Source organism: Chlorocebus sabaeus, chromosome 4, assembly GCF_047675955.1.
Source record: "Chlorocebus sabaeus isolate Y175 chromosome 4, mChlSab1.0.hap1, whole genome shotgun sequence".
Classification (NCBI taxonomy): Eukaryota; Metazoa; Chordata; class Mammalia; order Primates; family Cercopithecidae; genus Chlorocebus; species Chlorocebus sabaeus.
This window is the reverse complement of record NC_132907.1, coordinates 85,070,013-85,093,403: the sequence shown is the minus strand read 5'-3', so window position 1 is coordinate 85,093,403 and position 23,391 is coordinate 85,070,013. Positions and strand designations below refer to the sequence as shown.

Below are 23,391 nucleotides of genomic sequence, written 5' to 3'. Positions count from 1 at the left end.
TACTGAGAGTTGGAAGAAAGATGTGTGGCGTGTTCAGCATTAGAACAAATGAATGCATGCAGAAATGAATGAATAAAGCCCACATCCCTGCATTACGCAGGTCATCTTATTCCTCTCTATCTACAACCTCTATAGTTCACTGGAGAATTTCAGAGCGAATGGCTGTGACGATTTTGATCTTAGAATCAATTTGATTATTTAATGCCATCCCTGATACATCCCTTATCTTCATGCAGGCTTTTAAGGACTTCCCAATTGGATTCTGTTTCTACTGACATCGATATAAATTGGAACCTGCTCCTTCACTTCAATTCTCTCCCCAGAAGTGAGAGCTGATAGCCCCAGGTAAGTCCCCAGCCACCACTGAAGATGCATTTCTTCTCTGGGGGTTACCTTGAGAGACTGAGGTTCTGTTGGTTATGATTAGATGGTTTGCTAACATAATTGTGAACATAATTTGTTCTGATCTGCTTCTGCCTTCCAGTCAACCCATGTTCTGTATATTAGAAGAAAGGGTTGGTGTGTGCATGTGCGTGCACACACATAAGTGAAGAGTGTTTAGTTCTGCCTGTCTGTGCCTCAGGATACGGAATGTAACAGATGTTACAATAACACACATTTTTTACTTTAAGAAAAGGATGAAGGAGGCAGAGTGGGCCAACTTGTAGACACTTTGGATTCCAAATCAAACCAGAAAAAAAAAAGAAAAGTCTGCACACAGTTACAAGAAAGTGCAAGCGGAAAAGAACCCCCACCGAGTTCAAAGGGACTTGTGTTTAATCAGACAAAAACAATTTTTATAGCCTCAGGAGCCTGTGTGGTGTGTGAGGAAGTTGTGCAGCAGAATGGCATTAGGCATTCAAGCCAGCATGCTTTTGTGTTATTTTCTTCTTTCTTTCTTTGCAACCAGGGTTCAAAGAAATTCACTGTGCAAAACAGATACTGAAGTAGATCATACCCACGAATTAACATTGTCATGACAAGCAGCTCTGTGTTATGAGCAAAATTACAAGTGATCCATCAGATAAAGCAGTTATTGTCTAAGTAAGAGCTCCTTTCTTCCAGGATTCCACCGTGTTGCTAGCTTTGCCTCTTCCAATGAAACTCTCATGCACCTAATAGGAACACCAAGCAGCCTCCTGAACATATTCAGTGAGCCCGACTTCAAGAGAAAGCCCTGAAAGATGAGGATGTAGCAGCTGGCAAGACATAGAGAACCCTTTCCTTCTGAAAAAAAAATCATTCTCCTTCCTGAGCCCATTCACACAGGGCTTTGACTGTTTTCTACCTGAAGGTCACATGCATGGCCAAATCTCCATCTCATTAATTATAACTCTTGGCAAGCCATTAAAAATCTCATTTCATTTTACCATCCACCCTCCTTTTAACTGACTTTTCATAATTATAATTCTATTTTTGATATACTGGACCTATTAAATTTAATGTCATACAGAGATTTTAGAACTCCTTAAAAAATGACTCAAGCTGGACTGTGTCCACCAAAGGATGTGCAGTCCTTGCTTAGGAATACAAGAGGGGAAAACTGCAGTGCATTCTATTTTCATGCACAGAGGAAGAAAAGTCAAGTTAATTGCATATGGTCAGTATAATAATGCTGTCATTCTAGAAGGGCTATAATTAGCAAGAATTGTTTTCACAAACAGAACTGACCAAGCCCAGGACTCCAACTTGCATTAGTTCTTTTTTTTCCCCCACCAGTTATAAACATTTCTATTTTTGTTCCTCCCCAAACATAAACATTACTCCATTAAAAATACCCAGGGAGAGGAGATCCTGACAGTATCACTGTAAACTCTGGGAATACAGATAAGCCTCTTTGCAAATGTTGAGTCTATTAAAGGGATTAGAGTGCCAAGACAGGGTTGGAGGAACTGTTATCCAACAAGCTAACCTTTACCTGGTAACTTCAAGACAGGAAGCCCCAGGTGAGGCCCCTATCCTGGACACAGAGGAGTGCTCCCAAGCCCCACGTGAAGATGAGGGGCCGTTGGTATCTTTCATGTCTCAAAATACATAAGGCAAAACTTACTTAGCTCCACGTCATGTTGTACAGCATGGATGAATAACTATGGGACAAAATTCTCTCTCACTTTAAACTACAGCTATTTAACAAACATTATTGGGACAGGAATTCTGAGCAGTGCACTTTCCAGTGCTGAAATTCAATTAAGAAAGAGGAATTGTTGAATTTTGCCACACTAGACTGAGACAGTGGATCATCTGGAGTATCTAACAGTGATTCTTTCCCCAACATGTGTTCAGAGTCCTGTTGCTCCAGCTTCTAGAACACACTTTCCTCTGTCCCCACTGCTTTTGGCTTGTACTCTCCATACCTCTCATTCCATCACTGCTTGTCCGTCTATGCCAAGTCTGTTCCTTGGTGCCTGAGCGCTCCAGGCAGCATCTCTAACATGCAACCTCAATAAGACCAAAGCCACTAAGAACCACACTGGCTCCGTTTTACCTTCAAGCCCATTTTCAGTGCTGTCCCATGCGCTTTTGGTCCAGGGACCACCCAGAGCTCCTTTGGCTTCCCCACACCTGTCATTCTGGCTCCAGCTGGGATGACAGCTGCCACAGAACCTCTCTGTACATCTTCTTCAACAAGAGGAAGGGTCCTCCCTGTGCACACAGTGCCCAGACCTTGCCTCTCAGGCCCTATGCTGCAGCGTTCAATTTGTCGGTTGACACATCCATCTTTCCACTAAATGGCAGGTGCGCTGCTGTGTCCTACACTCCCAGTGCCTAATGCAAAGGCTGCCCTGATGTGGGCACTTGATAAAGATGTGATTTAGTGAATGAATGGATATGGGTTCAAAGAGTGACCGAATGAATAAATGTCAAACACATTGATGAATGAATGAACATGAGTCATTCAGTGCACCCTCTATGTTGAAAGAAATGAAGCTGGAAAATAAGACAAAGCTTGGGATGCTAGGAGAGAGTTCTTTGAACTACATTTGGAGTACGCCTGTCCCCTATGCTATGATAAATATGCCTGGAATCTAGAAAAGGAGGCTCTAGATTGAGGCATTGAGGTACATGATGAGATAATTTTCCCTCAAAACTTTTTGATTCAAGGAGCAAAGCACTGGTTCAGAGCCCTCTTGCAAAGATAGTAGGATGTGGGGCTATGGAAAAATTCAAAGTGAAAAAGGTGAGCACATACATGTTAATTAGGGCTCAGCCCATTTCCGCTCCCAGGCAGGCCCCCCGATCCTCAGCACCAGCAACCAAACCAGACACACACACACTCACAGACACGCACACAAGGCAGGATCACCACAGTAGCAGCTCCTCCCCCGACCAGCTAGAGGCTGTAGAATATGAGAACCTGGCCTTTGCAGTGTGACAGGCCAGGAAACTAGCCTCTGCTCTGTTCCAGAAGCACCATGGGTTCACAGACAAGTTAATTAAATTCCTTAGGTTTTTTTTTTTTTTCCTCAGCTATATAAAAGGGGAAAAATGGTCACTTTATACAACTTTTATAAAGACTAAACGGTATACTGTATGTAAGGCACTCAGTAAGCATTTGTTGTTGGATTGCTATTGTGAGGCATTGTTGGAACTTGACATTGCTATGCTTAGCTTGGCTTGGTCTTTATCCAATAGATTCCCTTTATAACGTAGTGGCCAGAGTAAAGGAATGGCCAGAGAAGGAATTTCCTTGCATAACCAAACTGAAGCTGAGTTGATGATAGGTTAGACATCTATGGAATCTGAAATGAGTCAGTCCTTCCTTTCCTGAAGGTCATGATGTAACTTTTGTACCTATAATAACTATTCCTCTACAGCTGATTTTGCCAGGTTTTTTTTAAGCCAAAATTTAACCAATTCCAATCAATCCTGTCTTTATATTTGCCACCACTCCATGCTAACTTGTTAGGCAATCAAGTATTCAGGTTAGCATAACTCTCAAATAAGTATTTCCTTGCAGAGGAAAAACAAAGAAACAAAAAACTATGAAAAAATATTATCCTTTAAAGGCAAAATGTCCATCCAGTTTTGAAGATTAAGAACCACTGGGGCAGAAGAGGTAGAATGACCTAGAATTCAGAACTGCACTGATAAAATTATTCCTTTGACAACACTAGGAGGTTGATTCTCCTAAGGTTGTCTAATAGATTTTAAAATTTTTGTTATCCTTGTTTTATAGAAATACAATGAGAAATATAGACATGGTTTTGTTTAGTTTTTAAATTCAAGATAAACAAGAATTTCAACTGTGACATTATCTCTCAGCAACAGCCTTTGAATCTCTTGTGTAGTTCAATGAACTATTCATTAGATGAACCACTATTAACCTCTGCAGTGGGTCATCCTACTTCACCTGTACTGTTAGTACATTAATCAGAAGTTAGCATCAGGTATGCACACACCAGTGGAGATAATGTACACAGTGTTCTCCAGAGGGATGGGATTTGATTCCGTAGGTGACACTGATGGAATACAGCAGTGAGAATCTTAAGAAATTTGATAGATATCACAAAAGAGACATTTTTAATAGTGTAAAAATCAGTAAAGGTGTTTTTCAAAATACATATAATTGAGAAAATATACACTACTCTAAAGAGAGAGTAGATTATGAGATAGAGACGCAGGAAAGGACTATCTCAATTGTGTCCCCCAAAGCAAATAAATTTTTATTAAGTCCAGTACCTTGCTTTTTATAACAATACAATAGCTTACAAAAGAAACAAAGCTTTAGTACACACTCTTGGAAATACCTTTTCAGATGATGGTGAAAATAATAAAACAGCAATGAAAATAATGACATCCATAAGAGTACACACTGGGTGCATACAATATTCTCAGCACTAGGCTGCACAACACAGTGGGTATTTTACGTACACATTCCTGAATCCTTGAAAAATCCCTGAAGCCATATATTATTACTCACATTATTCATGCAAGAAAATTAGAGCTCTAAGACAGGAAAAGCAAGAAACACAAATGATTCTTTTCATTTTATAATTTTCTTTATCAATCCATGATTTATCTTTTGAATGCCTGATTTTCTATCTTCTTCATCCTAGGGGAGAGAGTATTAAGTTCTTTAACAGCAAAGGATTAAATATATAGTCATTCTCTCCACCAAGATCTATGAAGTATTTGTTTGGGGCACAAAAATAAGTAAGACAGAAACCTTGCCCTTTAAAAACTCAAGTCTGGCCAGCTGCAGTGGCACATGCTTGACATCCCAGCACTTTGGGAGGCCGAGGCAGGCAGATCACCTGAGGTCAAGAGTTTGAGACCAGCCTGGCTAACATGGTGAAACCTTGTCTGTACTAAAAATACGAAAACTAGCCGGGCAAGGTGGCGGGCGCCTGTAATCCCAGCTACTCAGAAGGCTGAGGCACAAGAATTGCTTGAACCCAGGAGGCAGAGGTTGCAGTGAGGCAAGATCATGCCACTGCACTCCAGCCTGGGCAACAGAGCAAGACTCTGTCTCAAAAAAAAAACACACACAAACAACCACCACCACAAAAACTCAAGTCTATGCAGCATCACCTACTTTCTTCCTTAAAAATAAGATGAATACATGGTTCTGTTATCCAGAAAGGAGGGAAAGTGATGAAAATTATACCAGCAGCACCTCCATTTTTCCTGTGAGGTAGGACTGAGTCACATATATGTTTATATGTTGTGAGTTCTAGATAAATAATAAATGTCTTACTCTGGGTTTAAATGTGAGTTAATCCGTTCCTCTCCATGCATCACCTTCTAAGAGATTTTCTCAGCATATTCTTCCACCTCATAATGCTCTTTCTCACTACATCTATACTCTGTCTCATCCACATCATGATTTCTTGCTCTGACCTTGTTGATGCTACCAGGTTGGTGCAAAAGTAATTGCTCTTTACATATGTATCTCTTTAAACACCTTCAAGTCTGTTGGGAGTTGGTCTATTTCAAGGATCTAGGGTCCAAATTCTGTCACTGATTGTTCTGCTGATGCGCTTAGTCCCATTCATTGTTTCATTAGTGTGTACCCTTTGACTTGAGTTCACCATCACCAAAAAGCTGTGTTTACCAGAGACCCAGATCCAGGAACGGAGAACACTGCCATGGGCATGAACACTAGAGGGCGCACTCAAACTCGAAGATTTGGTGTTCAGGACCCTGGTAGCAAGAAAGTTCTTATTTGGGCACCCCATGGGAACCTAGAGGCGCAGTGTCTTCTTCATGAGACCATGTCCATCCACAGCCATCTTCGTCTTCTCGTCCTGGGGGGCGAATCTGCAGTTTTCTTGTGTTTTCGTTTTGCAGGTAGAACAGCTCACTGTGGCTTCCGGATTCAGTTTCTGGCCTCCCTGCTCATCAGACTCAAGCCTCACCCGCTTCTCCCATCCCTGAGCATGTTTATAAGCCCCAGCCCCCAGAGACATTTCAACTTGGGTTCCTACTGAGGATTCCAGACTTGACCTTTTTTATTTCTGTCCCCTGGAACTGTCCCTTTCTTGCTTTGGGGACGTTCTCTATATTTTTAGTGCCACTATATGAGGGTAAGAGATTTATCCCATCAACTCAGCCTACTGTTTTGCTGGAAATCTTACAAAAGAACTATCTTCTTTATGTTTTCACCTCAATTCCAGAGTAACTAGAAATACTACCCTACGTAGTGTGTAAAGGGTACACACTAATGAAACAATGAATGGAAATAAGCGCGTCAGCAGAACAAACAGTGACAGAATTTGGACCCTAGATCTGCAAAACAGACGAACTCCCAACAGACTCCCAACCCTATGTGGGCAGAGACACTTAGTTTGAATGCTATTCCAGTGTTTTCATATTGATAAATATGAACATTTTAAATCTTAAGGGAAGATAGGTAGTTTTAAGTCCGTCCTTTCAATTTTACATCTGCATTTAAAAATATAATTTAAACTACTATTTAACCATTAATTAGATCCCCAAAAAAGAGGATATAAAAACTCAAGTGAACACAAAGTTAACCTACTTGCCCATGGTTTTGAAACCCAGCCCACACACTTCCCAACCTCTGTAGTATGTTCCCTTGGCTAGATGAATATCAAATGTAAGATGATTTCTGTGGTTAGGAGCTGAGTTGAAAGCAGAAACTCTTTAGTCTTAAACTAGAAGTTTCATTTTTTTATGTGCAAAAGCATCTATCTGCAAATGCCCAAATGAGAAACAACAGACTGGCTGAAACTATTCAGCACCACACCTGGCCCCTAGGGAGTGGTCAGGACTTTTCAGGGACTGCCTCATCTCAGCATAATATTTATAATGCATCTTACTTTTTACTTTTGAGTTTTTATTTCTTTGAACAGGGTTAGAAGAATCCAGTAATTAAAGATTCCAGGACTCTAAAGTACATTTCAAAGAAGCAGAATTGTTCATGAGATCTTATAACCATGCTAGGTTTTTCGGACATTACTTTGTGTGGTTATGTGACCAGAGGAGTTTGGTCTTAGGCTATAAAAGGCATAAGTCCTTCTAATCTGTGCATGAGCAAATATAGCACACAGGAAATCATTGCAAAGCGCTGATATAATCTTTTCTGTTTTACTCCATCTGAAGATGGCTCCTGTCTGAACCAGGCACACTAATCATTTAATGTTCTACAGAAAAAAAAAAAACAAATAGAGCAGGGAGAGAGATGTGGTCATATACTGGATCTACACTTAAAACGGTGAATGGCTGCTACCCCCCACCTCCTGCAGTAGGAAAGGGAGGTCATAATTATATGATGGGGCAGGAATGGGTCAAAAGCAAATTGCCTGAGTGAGAGAAGTTCTAGAAGGTCACATGGTGAGACTGGCTGTAAAGTACCTCCAGAACTAGCGAATGTTTTCACTTGGCTTGAAGTCACAGAAAGAGCATTGCAGCATAATAGAATTACACATCCTTTGGGAGATATCCTTCTCTCACTTGGAGTGTGAAATTCTTGGTGATATCAACCGAAGCTCCACATAGTTATGGAGGTAAAGGAAACTGGAGGCTTTGAGAATTACAAAATATACCACAGATGGAATATTATCCAACTATATTTGTTGCCTCCCCTAAACATCAGTTACACGGTTCTGTCAAGAGATTCAGAGCTGCCAAGGGTCAGTTGCTCAGTTGTAGCAAAAACTATTTTCAGTTCATGGAATGGCATGACTAAATCAAAGAAAAATAAAATAGAATAAAAAGGCATCTCAAGTGGCCAGAAAACATGGGGCATATGGAAATAGGCAGGTGATGAGGCAGGATGTTCATGGGAGAAGCACAATATTTCATTAGCTCCTTTAAAAAAAAAGTTGCTAAAGAAACCTGGAGTGCTCAAATTTGGCTCAGAAGGAAGGGGAAGTCTGAAATAAGTATAGTAATGATAAACATATGCAAAGTTCACTATAATCGTCCCACTGTTTCTTTCCTTGCTAAGTTAATTTTTCTTATAGCAGGCATCTTCAACAGCCAACTATGTAAATTTATTATTTCCATATGTTCTTTCTTTCTTTTCTCTAAATTCCAAAGACTGGTCATAATTATATGGTGGGGCAGGAATGGGTCAAAAGCAAATTGCCTGAGTGAGAGAAGTTCTAGAAGGTCACATGAGCTTTCAAAATCTGAATTAAATCAGAGAAGACATTGAACAATTTTGTGCAGACACCTTTGAGAGTGAAGAACTATATCTTATAAATGGTGTGAATAATGCATTTGGCCCTTAATACAAACTTATTTGATAGCCCTGAATGTAATTCCTACTACATATCTATATTAGTCAGGCTTCACAGGTCTAGATGAAATTCTTTTCATATAATATTTTCACTGAAGGAGCATAGCTAGTATTCACAAGGAACATCCTAATAGAATTTTAAAGCTTTTCCCAATGAGAGATGGCTTGCTTTTATCATGCTTCTTGAGGAGAAAAAAGCTTAAGAGGTTTCAAATAAACAGCTTATCAATATAGAATATTATTTAATCAGACCACAGACATAGTGAGATTAAAATTATAAGGACAAATTATTCTGCACTAGCTTTCATAATTTTTAATTATAATTTCTACAATTTTATAACGTAAGTTATTTGAAAACATACTTAGCTATTCCCAAAGAGAGTCAAATTTCCATTGCTCATCTCAAAAGGCATAAAAAGCACCAACACATCCTTCCATTCCTCCAAACCTGTTGTGAATCATATTTTTGAATTTCAAGTCATTCAATAAAATGTCTTCTAAAATACAAAAAATATATAAAAATGAGGAATTATTTATTTTCTTCTTTGTATCTCAGATTTGATTGGGAATAATTTGCAAGGGTTTCCTGTTTCTTGTCAGAAGAGCTTCTGTTCAGTTATTCAATAAAACATGTATTGAGTACTCATTGTTCAGAAAGAGCCCTATGGAAAGCAGAAGATGGAGTATACATTTATTCAGGGTTTTATCACAGGAGAGACAGACATATTTCATGACACATATATAAGGATACCCATTTCTGTGGGCAGATGCATTAGAAAAGATACAGAACTGACAACACAGCTGAGGAGACACGCTAAACTATCCTAGTACAGACCTTCCTTGCTAACAGAGCCTGATTTTGTTAAACAACCAGGGCTGGAGCAAGGGCAAGGCTAGTAAGTACCTTGTTTGCAGTGTAAAATTTCAGGGGATATGAAAAAATTCAGTAATCAAGATAAATAGTACTTTAATATAATTTTTAAAGGTCTAAATTAATGCAAAACTCCAGGATGAGCACACCATCAACATTTTGAATAAAGACCCTGGAACCCCAACGGGGCTCGGCAAGAGACTGTACTGATCCTGTCTTTATTTAAAATCTAGAGTGCTGTTCATCATTGCTTGATTTTTTGCATTCATATACCTTTTTAAAACATTGAATTAGTATATTATTTCTCTTGATTACTGAGTGGTTCAGCACCATTTAAATAGTGTACCCAAGATGAGTTCCTCACTCACCTAATCCTCATCTCAGGCCTGCTGGACTCAGGAGTTAAATAGTGGTTTTTTCCATTCCCCCTTGGCAGACACTTCCTTTTCAATTATACCTAGAGGCAGCCACACAAATAGCTCTGGCATTCATATGCAAACAATTCTGCACATGGCTTCCATGTAAGATTTGGCTTTTGTTGTTGATTTCTGATACTAAGCAGAGAGCAAAGAAGCCAGTTACCCCCAGCCTCCCACTACTGCCTGTCTCTGAACACTGCCAGCAGCCATCCTAACATGAAATAAAAAGCAAGGGCAAGAGCCAACCCCGTGAGGATGACTGAGCAAAACGACAGCACTTGGGTCCTTGCTGCCGCTGCTGAGCTCTGAACCAGCCCTGCACTGCTTATTCTTTGCATCTAGTTAGGAGACAATGAACATCCTTATGATATAAACCACTATTAGACTAACTATCTATTACCTGAAGTCAAAATATTTCTAATGGATATTCTAGCTTAATAGCCAGTGAGCTTTTGGAGTAAGGGTTTCTAAACTTTACTGCATTGATGACTTAAAACATATGTTAATATTTCATCTCTGAATCATTTGCTTCTAGGTAGTGAAGCAGTGCAAATTCTCAATGGAATTCTCAATTGGAACATGGCTGTAATCTCTTTATATGGTAATTAATTGTGGAAATGTATGCAAATTAGAGGTCAAACCATCCTTGAAATAAAATATATTGATTTTGATTTTTTTCCTACTAAATACTTGTGATAAAAATGTCAGTGTCAATAATGTCAACAGAAATCTCCATTTGTATTTTGCTCTTGCAATAAAGAATTCTATTGTGTTGCCATTTGAGGATGAAGGAGGGAATTTTCCTGAAGAGATAAAGAATGTCCCAAATGTCCCTTATGTTCCTTTGTTTCCCTAGACTCAAGATCAATGAATCAATGTGGTATGAACCTTAGATATAATAGCCCTATAGGCTCATTTTTCACTTGAAGAAATTGAGATCAAAATAGAAGACAATAGGAGATTCCCTATACATCAGAGAAGTAGTTAACAGCAGAGTTGCAACAATTGCACAGGTTTCCTTTCCCAGTCTAGTATTCTTTAAACATGAACCATGATGCTTTCCAAAAAATTTGACTCAGAGAGGAGGCCAAGGTACATGAGTCTCTAAGTAGAACAGCCTACATCGATATTCATTAAGTAGTGCTGGAAGGCAAAGGTCTATAGTTGTGGTATCCAACTTGGTAGACACTGGCAATAGATGACTACATTTAACTAATTAAAATTAAATACAATTAAAATTTATTACTTTAGAAGTAACATTTCAATCCTCAACAGCTATACATAGCTTATGGCTACCATATTTGTCAGTACAGAATATGAGCATTTCTATTATCATAGAAAGTTCTATTGGCCAGCACTGCTTTATAGCCATGAGTTTGCTTATTGCTCTGTTTCTAATTATAGGAACGGGAAGAAGGGAAGGATCACCTACAGAAAACTCACCCTGAAAAGGCAAAAGAAGATTGCATGCATTGCATAGCTACTCAGGCTAAATATGTATCTCTCTCATTTCCTCTGCATGGTTAATATAATATCTATTAATTCCGAAAAGTATTTTTATCACTTAAATTCAAAAGCAATCTGAAAATCAACAATTCTCAAATGTGATGGCACCTTCTGAAAGTATGCATACATCAGAAATTTTCCTCCAAAGACTGCCTTTGGGAGTTAAACAAATTAGATTTCTTATGCCAAGTTAACATGAACTTAGCCCTTAAAATAACTTTGGGAGGAAAACTTTACTGATAAAATGGTCTGATATAGTCTGGTTGTTTCTTCTCTCCAAATCTCATGTTGGCATGTGATCCCCAATGTTGAAGGTGGGGTCTAGTGAGCTGTGTTTGGGACATTGGGGAAGACCCCTCATGAATGATTTGGTGCCCTCTTTGCCTTAATGAGTTCATGTAACATCCAGGTTGTTAAAAAAGAGTCTGGGACATCTGCCCTGTCTCTCTTGCTCCCACTCTTGGCATGTGATATGCCCACACCCCCTTCACCTTCTGCCATGAGTAAAAGCTTCCTGAGGCCTCACCAGAAGTCAAGCAGATGTTGGTGCCATGCTTCTACAGCCTGCAGGACTGTTAGCCAAATAAACCTCTTGTCTTTATAAATTACCCACTCTCAGGTATTCCTTTACAATAATGCAAAATGGACTAAATCACAGTCTATGATGGATTTTCATTAAAGACAATCTTGGATTTTAAGTAATTTGCTGAAACATGTACACATACATACACACACCTAGGTCTTATTAAATGTTACATAACACATTATTCAGAATTATCTTTTACATCATAAAGTTCTCACATAATGCTTGGACTTGATGCTCAAGAAGATGTGGCATTGTATTTTAACAAACTCAGGCTATTTCTAAAGCAATATGATTGCTAGATTCGACACTCTTGACAAGTTTATGAATCTTCATTTGAGTTGGGACTAACTTTTTAAAAATTAGCTTCATAGAGGTGCCATTTAGATAGAATAATATTTAAAATTAGCTTCATAGAGGTGCCATTTAGATAGAATAATATTTACTCATTTAAATGTAAAATTTAATGACTTTTAACAAATTTATAAAACCTGTCGCCACCTCTTCATCTTGATATAAAATATTTGCAGCAACTCAAATAATCTCTCATATACCTTGCAGTCAATTTCCTCCTTGACCCTGTATCTAGGCAGCCATTAATAGGTATTCTGTTGCTACAGTTCTATCTTCCATAGAGTGTCACCTAATGAGATAATCAATACATAGTCTTTTGTATCTAGAATCTTTCATTTAGCATGATACTCTGAGATTCATCCAGCTTGGTCTCTGTATTTGTAGTTTATTTCCTTTTTATTGCCCAATAGTTCTCCATTTTATATAATTAATTTGTCCATTTCCATTGATGAACTTTTGGGTTGTTTCCAGTTTGGAGTTTTTAAGAATAAAGCTTCTATAAACCCTTGGATACAATCTTTCTGTAGACATGATTCAATATTATATTACTCTTGGGAAAATACCTAGGAGTGGATTTTCTGGGACTTATTGTAAGTATATGTGTAACTTTTGAAGAAATGTCACATTTCCAAAGTGGCTGAATTATCATGCATCATCATCCTGCATTATTAACAACAAAACAAGTGGTCCAGTTGTGCCATATCCTTGTCAACACTTGGTATTGTCAGCCTTTCTAATTTTAGTCAGTCTATAGTGTGTGTGGAGGTATCTCACAATGCAGTTGTATGTCTAAATCTCTAGTCCATTTTTTAAAAATTAGATTGTTTTCTTAAGTTTAAGACTTTATATACGCTGGGCACAAGACCACATATACATATGGTAAATGTGTGTATCGCTCTCTGTGTGTGTATGTATATCAAATATTTCACAGATATTCCCACACAGTGTATGGCTTGCTTATCCATTTTCTTAATGGTGTCTTTGAAGAGAAAATGCTTTCCATTTTGAATGTGGTCCAATTTATCAAATTTTCTGGTATGCGCTTTTCATATTCTAGCTAAAAAATCTTTCCTAATCCAAACTTTTGGAAATTTTTCTTATATATTTTCTTCCACAAGTTTTTAAATTTTTGCCCTTAACCTTAGGTCTATCATCCCTATCAGTTAATTGTTGTATATTGTGTGAAGCAATATTTAGAGTTTACTTTTTGCAGAGAGATGTACAATTTTTCCAGTACTACTTGTTGAAGACTATCATTTCCTCATTGATTTACCATAGCCTCTTCATTAAAAGTTAATTGACAATATATAGGTATATGTGGGCCTATTTCTGAACTCTGCTTTCTGTTCATTGCCTTACAGTTTTCCTCATGCAGTTACATCATTGTTTTGAGTTCTTGTAGTGTAGGTCTTCCAGCATTTCCCTGCAGAACAAACCAAAAAGAAAAGGCAGTGGTGGAGCTTAGAGGCATACCTGGTTATCATGATGAAACTTGCGAACCCCTTCCTTCACTTAACCCATTCCCTGCCTTTTATTTTTCCTCAGCCCTATCACTATGTAACCAATTCTACTACATGTCTATATCTTATTATTATCTGATTCTCCTAATAAAATGTAAACTCAGTGTGGGCCAGGATTTATTTCTGTTTTACTTCCTGGGGTAACCCTAGTAACTAAAACAATTTCTGGCACATAATAAGCACTTAATAAATATTGAGTAAATTATTAATGAACTGGACCTCTGCTTTCATCTTTAAATAAGTAATGTTCTGTGCTGAAGCCAGAGAATTGAGTGGCACAAAAAATCAAACATACAAATGAGAATGACAATCATTAATCACCTCTGGGAGCTGCCACGAGCACTCTGCTCAGCTGTTCCTGGCGTCAGGGTCTTGCTTCATTGATTTTAGTTAACAGGGTTTGCAGCCTCTCTAAGGCATACCCAGACGTATTTTCAGGGTAGGATGGGTCAAATATTGTTACCCCGACTTTTTACAGTGGGGATTAGAGGAATCCATTCATTTTGGTGCTTTAGCACACAACATCACTGTGGATGACAGCATGAGTCTGGCAGGGCCCTTCATTGTGAATAAGAACACTTTCTCACTCATGGAACATGTGTGATTAGACTTGCCCCTGGGTCATATGAAGGAATTGGGAGAGCAAAAGATAAAGAATAATTCCACCTAAAGCTAGAGATTACCTCCTAGCCCCTCTTTAGTCAATCATAAAAAAGATTCAAGAAAATACAAATTTAAAGTGTTGATTAAATTAAAAACTAAATTAAATAATATTTGGAAACCTTAATGCACTCTTTTGTTGTTGTTGTGCTGGTAACAGAGAGATATCACCATTGCTGTCTGCTGCAGATGGCATAAGCTTTGTCTCCCAAATGTAACCAAGGTGGCTTACCTTGTTTTGATATAAAGAGAAGACAGGAGAATATAATCCAAGAAAAATACTGCCTAATTAAAACATTACTCACCCCACATTTAATCTCCAACTCTTCCTCTGCACATAAGATAGGGATTTTTATCTACCTTCAGTATGAGAAATAGATGAATTGCCTATTTAATGTTTAGAAAGATTAGAATATACTTAAAGATAAATAAAATACAATAACGTACCATTTGAGGCCAAATGGAAACACTCTTTTAAATCAGGATTCTAACTTTACAATTCTTATTCCCAGTTTTAACTCAATCACATTGCACAACTTTACTTATAAAGCAATCCACTCAAAGACTTAAAATAATAAAAACTATCTCCCTGTTGAGACAAATCAACCAAAAAACAACTGAAATTTTACCTGAAGATAAAATATAAATATTCAATCTTTAAAAATTATTTAATTAGTGGCCCTAGAATGCAAAACTAACATGAAAGTTATTAATAACTTTCAAAACTCAATAAACCATTTTCATCAGAGTCTAATTATTGCTTATAAAAATGCACAACAGGGACCCTCTCAGCTCTCATGAGCCAAAGATCAATAACAACATTAAAGCCCAGTCTACATATTAAAACCAATTCTCCTTGTTAATAACTTAGAGTGGTTACATGCAGCATTTTCTCCTAATATCTCTGTGCACTCCTGAATAATCATTACATACCTAGATTACAGGATTGAAAAGTGGTTTTTTAAAAATATTTCATTTCTCCAGATAGAAAACTGACAACAGACTTTAAAATCAGAAACGTATCCCCAAATGCATTTTTTAATGTAAAAAGCAGGCAATGTGGTTATACCTTAGCTGGTTCCTTTGCAAATAGATTAGAATATTTTGCCAATATGATTTTGACATTACATCACATAAAACATCCAGTCATGTGCATGACAATGAAAAAACAAATTATTCACAGAACAAAGGATATTTAAGGATCCATAACAACACGTTTCCTCCCCAAGTAAACTCTTAGGAGGATAAGTCATATTCTATAGTGAAACAAGTGAAGACCACACTTGGTTTATGTAAATTTTAGTTTACAGAGAAAATGTTGAGTTCAAGAGAGTTTTCAACAATTAGCAGTGTCTTCCTATATGTTAATCAGATTTATATGAAAATATTAAAACTAAACATTAAAAATAATGTCATGCTATCTGTTTCTAATTAAAATAAATGTTCTTAATTCCTCCTTGGAGAAAGTAGGACATTATCATGCAATCACACACATTTATGATTTCTAAAGGTCAGAGTGGTAGATCTGAGACTAGATGAACAGAGAGAAATACTGGAAGCAATTTTACCCAAGATTTATATATTCAGACTCAGAAACCTCTGGAATCTCAGAGGGACTCAAGGAATCCTCTACTGCAGCCCCTCCTGTGACAATGAGGTTGCTGTATCCTAATGAAGAGGCTAAACTCAGCCAGTACCATGACTCCACACAACTGCTTGGTGCATTAGACACCAGACAGCCAAAACCCAGAGAGGAAACAGAGCATCATGAGACATGCATGGAGCCATGGGATACTCACGGAGCCATGGACACACATGGAACTGTGGGACACGCATGGAGCCATGGGGCAAGAAAGGATATGTGGACATGCGTGGAACCATGGGATATGTGTGGAACCATGGGACACGCATGGAGCCATGGGACATACATACATGGAGTTGCGAACACGCCTGGAACCGTGGACACACATGGAGGGATGGGGACATGCAGGGATACATGGACACACACAAAGACATAGATATGCCTGGAGCTGTGGGATCTGCATGGAATCACAGACAAACATGGAGCCATGAGACATGCATGTAGCTGTGAGAGACCCATGGGACTACGGTACATGCATGGAGCCATAAGACACACATGCGTGGAGCCATGTCACACACATGGAGCTGTGGACACACATGGAGCCTAGCACAGAAACATCTCCTTCACTCATCCAGCATTCCCTCATTTTCTGAGAGGTTACAGTTTGTTGTGCTTGACACTGCCCATGTTACGCCTTCTCCAGCCACAGAAGAAGCAGCTGGCAGGTTGAACAATGCCAGTGGCCCACAGGACAGCACAGGGGTCAAGGGAAGAGTGACAGGAGGCCGGAAAACAGGCAAGAAAGGCAGTTATGATGACAACATGTAATGTACACATGGCCACATTCGAGAAGGGCAGAAAGAGCTTTCTTAGACTGGGAGGGGGGCTGGGGGCACAGTGAGTGAATGCGAAGAAGAGCCAACTCAAGAGTTACAAAACATATCAGATATTCTTCCTGTCAACATTTAACAAAGCAATGCGTGCAACACACACATAAATATAACGTAATATAATGATACGTTTTGAAAGGAAAATATAGGATCCATGAAAAATAATCATTCATATGGTGATACGGGAATAAAACCCAAGTTTAAAATCCTAATTGGTCCCTTTCAGTCACTGCTTTTTCAATCACCTAAGACTATATATACGGATAAAGGCAGCTGTTAAAACCCAAGATCCTTAGGGAAGTAGCAGAAAACCAAGTGCAACCCCCAGCCCAGTCCCGGTGATGGCCCAAGCTGGAGCAGTCATCTCAATTCCCTCCATGCCTTTCCCAAGGCACTGGAGCTAAATGTTGCAAATCCTCTATCATGAGTCCATGCAGCTTTTCCATGAGTTTCAGAACAATTCTCAGGCCAATCAATAAACCCATAAGTAGGAGGACACTCTACAGGAACATCAAGGAGTTAAAGATAAAGATCGCTGGGACCTGGGAATGGAAATCAATAGGGCCCTGCCTGATTCTGCAGGCAGGAGTAATCTTAGGCATTAATGCTAAATGCTGCCAGCTAACAGCCTGAAGAAAGGCCTCCAAATCAGCCATACGAAGGACCCAAGCAAAGTACAGCATGACTCACATCACTGGTGGTCTTTCTTTGTGAATAATGTGAAATCGCTTCCCACAGACCAATTCCTTTAACAGGAGCTTGCTCTCTAAATAGCCAGCATACTGAGTAAACTTTAATCAATAAACAAACAAAAGCAGAATATGGCACATCGCCTTAAGTAGACATTAAACATTTAAAACTAATTTCAGAGATGGTTTGGAGACTCAGTCAGCATGCTGAGAAACATGATGTCTTGAAGGGTCACGATTTTTTTCCCTCTTTATTGGAATAGACGTTTAAGCAAATGACAAGGACATATGTGTGAACGGTGCGTCTGTAATGGGTCAGGGTGTTTTAGCAGCCACTGCACAATCAGGGATAAATACTCCAGAAAATACAGTCAAGCAAGTAACCTTGCAAACACAGCAAGTTGTAGAAGTGTGTTGTGCAATGAACTCCACTAGACAGGGGGAGCCTGAAGTGGCAAATACTTCACAGAGGCTGGAAAAAAAAAAAAAAAAAAAAAAAAGATTATACCAGCATCTTCTGCCTAGCCAGGTAAATCAGATCAAGACTGTGACAGAACATGCTAAGTTCCATGAAGACATTCTGTTCGCATCCAGTCCTTCGTCAGTAGCATCCTGTGCAGAATGCCTCCAGTGCCTAATACTAAATCATGACATTTTAAACATGCATGGAAATCAGGATTTTAGGTCAAGATTATCTGGTTCTTCCTTTATTTTCCCCGGTCAGTGTTTCATCCTGCTTTCTCAAAGTTTCTTGGAATGGTGCCTTACAAAAAAGTGTTCACGGGGAGTCGCGGAGGCCACTTGTTCAGCTATAACATGAGCCATTTCAAGGCCTGAGTGGGCCCATAACATCACACGACATTGTGTGTGTGTGTGTGTGTGTGTGTGTGTGTGTGTGTGTGTGTGTGTCCTTTCTAAGGCCCTGTTCTCTTGGCCTGGGACCTACCTACTCCTCTTCAGCCAAGACAGAGATCCTCAGGAACTCCTTCCTCTCCTGCATCCACCCCCACCCAGCAGCTTTCCTGCATCCTGGGTGCTTTGGCCTCCTGCCCTCCAGGCTCACTGGAGGTGGAGTTGGCTTCCTATAACTTAACTGGGCACCTGTTCCCAGTTGCTATTCCCTCCTACAGCACCGGGGTCTCTGCTTAAACAATCATCTCCCCCCTCCTCTCTCTTTAGCCTCTTCCTTCACCTCGTTCCTTCCCATCACCATTTGAGGATGGTTAAGTCATGCTCTTTTAAAAGTTGTTCCCTGCCCTTAAGTCCCTGCATGGCTGACATGAGTTCTTCTCTCCTTTTATATCTATCATCTCGTCCCTAACCTTCGATGTATCCCCACACACATCACCATCTGGTTTCTTCCCCCAACCCTGCGGTGAAACTGCTCTGATAAATGTTGCCTTTTATGTGTCCTCCCAGAAGATCTACTGAAGTCCTAACCACAGGTACCTCTGAATGTGACCATATTTGGAAACAGCACCTTTGCAGATGAATTGTTTAAGATGAGGTCATACTGGATTAGGGTTTGCCCTAAGTTCAACATGACTTATGTCCTTATAAAAAGAGAAGACGAAAAGACAGGGACACAGAGGGAGGATACCATGAGACTACAGACTAAGAGACTGGAGTGATGCATCCACAAGTCAAAGAATGCCAAACATTGCTGACAACCATGAGAAGCTAGGAGGAAGCAGAGAATGGTTCTTCTCTAGAGCCTTCAGAGAGAACACAGACCTGCAAACACCGTAATTTTGGACTCTGGCCTTCAGAAATGTGAGAAGAGACAATTAGGTTGTTTTAAGCCATCTAGTGTGTAGTAATTTGTTACAGCAGCCCTGAGCAGCTAATACAGTGCTGCTGACAGAATTTCTCAGGGTGGCCAATTGTCCTGGCTTTTCTAGAACAGAAGCAACCAGGAAAGTCCTGGGAAAACCAGGACAAGTATGTCACTCTTCCTTCTGGCATACACCTGCCTTGAACACTCTGCAGTATCTGACGCTCTGCTGGACACCGCCCTCTTGAAAATATCGCCTTTCTTGGTTCTCAGGAAGGCTTGCTCTCAACTAGATAATTCCATCTGGTGGCTCACAGGAACTCAGCCCTTTCCATCTAAAATCACCACACCCCTCATATCTGCTTTCTCTTCTTGATTCTATATGGAATCAATAGCCAAGAATGTGGGGATTGCAGTCAGGGCTTTCTCCTTGCTCCTGCTCTGCATCTACTGAATCCTCAACCACACTCCTTTCCAATTTCCAGAATCCACCTCTTCTCTACATTTCTGCCTCCCTTCCCTTAATGCAGTTCCTCCTCCCATTGGTCTCAGTAGCAGCCTCAGAATGGGCTGTTCCTGACAGCATGTTGTCATCCTCCAGATAGAGGATAAACTTGTTTAGATGCCTTCCAATGCCAGGCACCTCTGAATCCCCACTTGCCATGTGAGCCTCATGCCCTCTACCTCCTCCTCCATATCTTAAAATAAGATGTCCTGACTTCCTGTACGTGAGGCTTGCCAGGACCTGCAGTGTTTCCTCTCACACTTCAGGGCTTATCACTTGCTCTTTTCCTCTCCATGGAAACTTCTCCTTTCACAAGTGTTGTAAACACCTTCTAACAATCACTTGGGATGCAACTCTGGCATGGCTTCATCCTAGAAACCTTCCTCAACCACCATCCTACAGCCCAGGATGTGGGCTGAGAATCCCCTCTCCTAGGCTGTGCAGCACCCAACACAGGCAGGCACCTGTTAGGACCCTTCACAGAATGTTATGCAATGGCCCTTTTGGTTCCCATTGCTAGAAATAGTCTAAACCCTTTTAATAGGAACTGAGTATCTTCTCGATCTCCCCAATATCTGGCAAAGACCCTGTACACAACAGGCTTCTCCTAAATATTCATGGAATGTTCACTCAGAATTAAAAACATGCAAATAAAAATACACTGAGACGCCATTTATGCATTGAGTTTTGTCCAAATCCCAAAGCCTGATGGTGTACTCTGCAGGAAAGGCGGCAGAGAAACAGGTATTCATATCCAGGGTAACTAGAATGCAAAGTGGCGCAACCTCTATGAAAGAGAATTGGGCAACATTTCCAAAACCACATACGCATTCACTCTTTGGCTCAGAAATCCCAATTCTAATAATCTCATTCAACGGTACACTTGCAAAAAATATTAAATAATGTTTACAGGAGGCACTACTCACTGAAACACTATCCATGGTCACAAATGACAGAAAATAACCTAAGCATCTCTCCATAAGGAGTTTTTGATTAGGTTAGGGCTCATCACATAGGGGAAGCTATGTAGCTACAAAAAAAAAAAAGAAAGAAAGAAAGAATGACATAAATCTCTACACTCTTCTAGAGAGTAGGCTCCAGTATATACCATTAGGTTAAAATAATGCTACGCAGAGACAAGTCTATATAATAGCCACCTTTCATCTAAGAAAAGATAATATAAATATATATATTTGTGTGTGTGTGTGTGTGTGTGTTGTTTTGCTTCTATTACAAAAGTAGCCTAACCCATAAAATATAGGTAAATAGCTAAATGCAGAAAGAGCTCTAGAATAGGATCAAGAAAAGAGGAAGTGAAGTCAGATTCCTTTGAACACCTTTTGCTTCAATAATTTGACTTTGAAACACTGCATAAAAACTTAATGTCAATTTTAAGAATTTCTAAAAATCAATAGAAAAATTAAACAAATGATAGTAACTGGGTCTTGGGTTGGTGCCATAACCATGCAGAAAGAAATTATTTCTACTGATTTTAAAGCAGTAATTTTGCTAGAATTTTCCAGTGAAATATTTACTGTGAGGACCAAAAAAAAAAACCAGAGAGAAAAAAGTCATTTTAAAGATTTTTCAATAATCAAAAACAACTAGGGTTGCATGGAGCTGTTATTCTAAAATGACTGAGTGTGTACTAAAGGAAAAAGGCAAATAAATAATTAGGTTGGTCTGCAGAGACTTGAGATTTTGTGCAAGGAAGAAATAAACACTGAGATGGGAAAGGTTAACAAAGACCCTAGAGTCCTGGAGATGAATTGTAAGTACCAGGAGAAGCTTATGGTATATTTTTAAAATGCTTTTCTTAGCACTGTCCACTGAGAAGACCTGTGGGCACGTTTGGTGCTCAAAGCATCCAGAAATGAGCGATTCCCAGATCTACGGAAAGAAATAGGTAAAAGGAATAGGAACGTCTCGTCAACCCAGAGAGCAAAGAAGATCTCAAAGATGACTTGGATGGAGTCAGAAGAATCCAGAAGCTGCTCTCAAGAGGTTACTCTGGGCTTAAAATGCTACCATTTCACCCTGTACAAGGATGTAAGCTACACGGATTAAAATACATCAAATATGTAAAAATTCGTGTATTAATAATAATTCTAATAATCAAAATAAGAAAAAGGCAAACATAACATCTTACCCATCCCCTTTGGATGACAAATGAATGACCTCTGGGATATTAAAGAACCAACATATTTATATATTTTAAAAAAATAAAAGTATAAATTGGTGGGGGGCGGGGACCATTTATTTTGACTTTCCTGCATAAAGTGTACCTTCAGGATATTCAAATAGTTGATGAAGGAAATACAGTTTATATAGAAGTATTCTAACCACTAAACAAGCAAAATAATAAAATGAGAAAATCCCAATTTTGTACCCATGGGTGAATCAGTAGACTGAGGCAGTGATCATCAATGACTGATCATTTCCCAGCAGGATATGCTCTGCCTCCTGAAGGAAGTACACAGCACTACCCATGACATAGTCAAGACAAAAACATCCAAACTTGGATCTCAGCGGGTGTCTTGAGATTACTAGGAATTTACAGACATCTTTGGAAAGAGGAATATTTGAACCACACAATCAGAATGCGATGAGCAAAATTCAGACTATGGGAAACTGTCCAGGACAAAGAACTTGGTTTCTGTAATTTGCAAAGGGTATGAAATAAAAGTAAAATATTAAAAGAGACTCAAGAAATATACCAACCAATGGCAGTGCGTGGAATTCACTTAAATCCTGATTTGACTTAACTGGTCAAAAGATGCCTAAGTATTTATGAACCCATGAAAGATCTCTCAATGCCCACTAGGTGCTTGATGATGTCATGAAATCATTTATTGTTTGTTTGTTTGTTGTGATAATGGTACTGAATTTCTTATCTTTGAGCATTATAAACTGAAATCTGATGGATAAAATTATTTGATTTTTTTAAATTTCCTCCAAAATAATTTGGTGGATGTGAGATGAAGCATGAGTGGAAATTGAGATGAAAAAGGATGGGGATGGGCCATGAATGCTCATTAGACTATTCTTTCTAATTCTATAGATATTTGAAAGTGTTTGATACAAATTTTAAAAGCAACAAAATATAAAACCACTTGTTGCATGAATTACTGAAATACAATGTCTGATTCATCATATTTAGCCTGATAATATAATTCCTTGAGGACAGGGACAAAGTCTATTTTCTTTTACACTCTGAATGCTTGAGTGCCCAGATGTGAAGGACCTTAAATACATTTCAATGAATAAAAGAATAAATGAGTGGATATACAGATTAATTATGTAATCCCACCAATCCATAGAGATACGTGGG

The 23,391-nt window shown here is 39.0% G+C and overlaps 1 protein-coding gene across 3 annotated transcripts in view; it reads right to left on the bottom strand.

Moving 5' to 3' along the window:
* SEMA5A (semaphorin 5A) overlaps positions 1 to 23,391 on the bottom strand; it is a 504,887-nt gene that overhangs the window by 311,546 nt on the left and 169,950 nt on the right. The window lies entirely within an intron of this gene.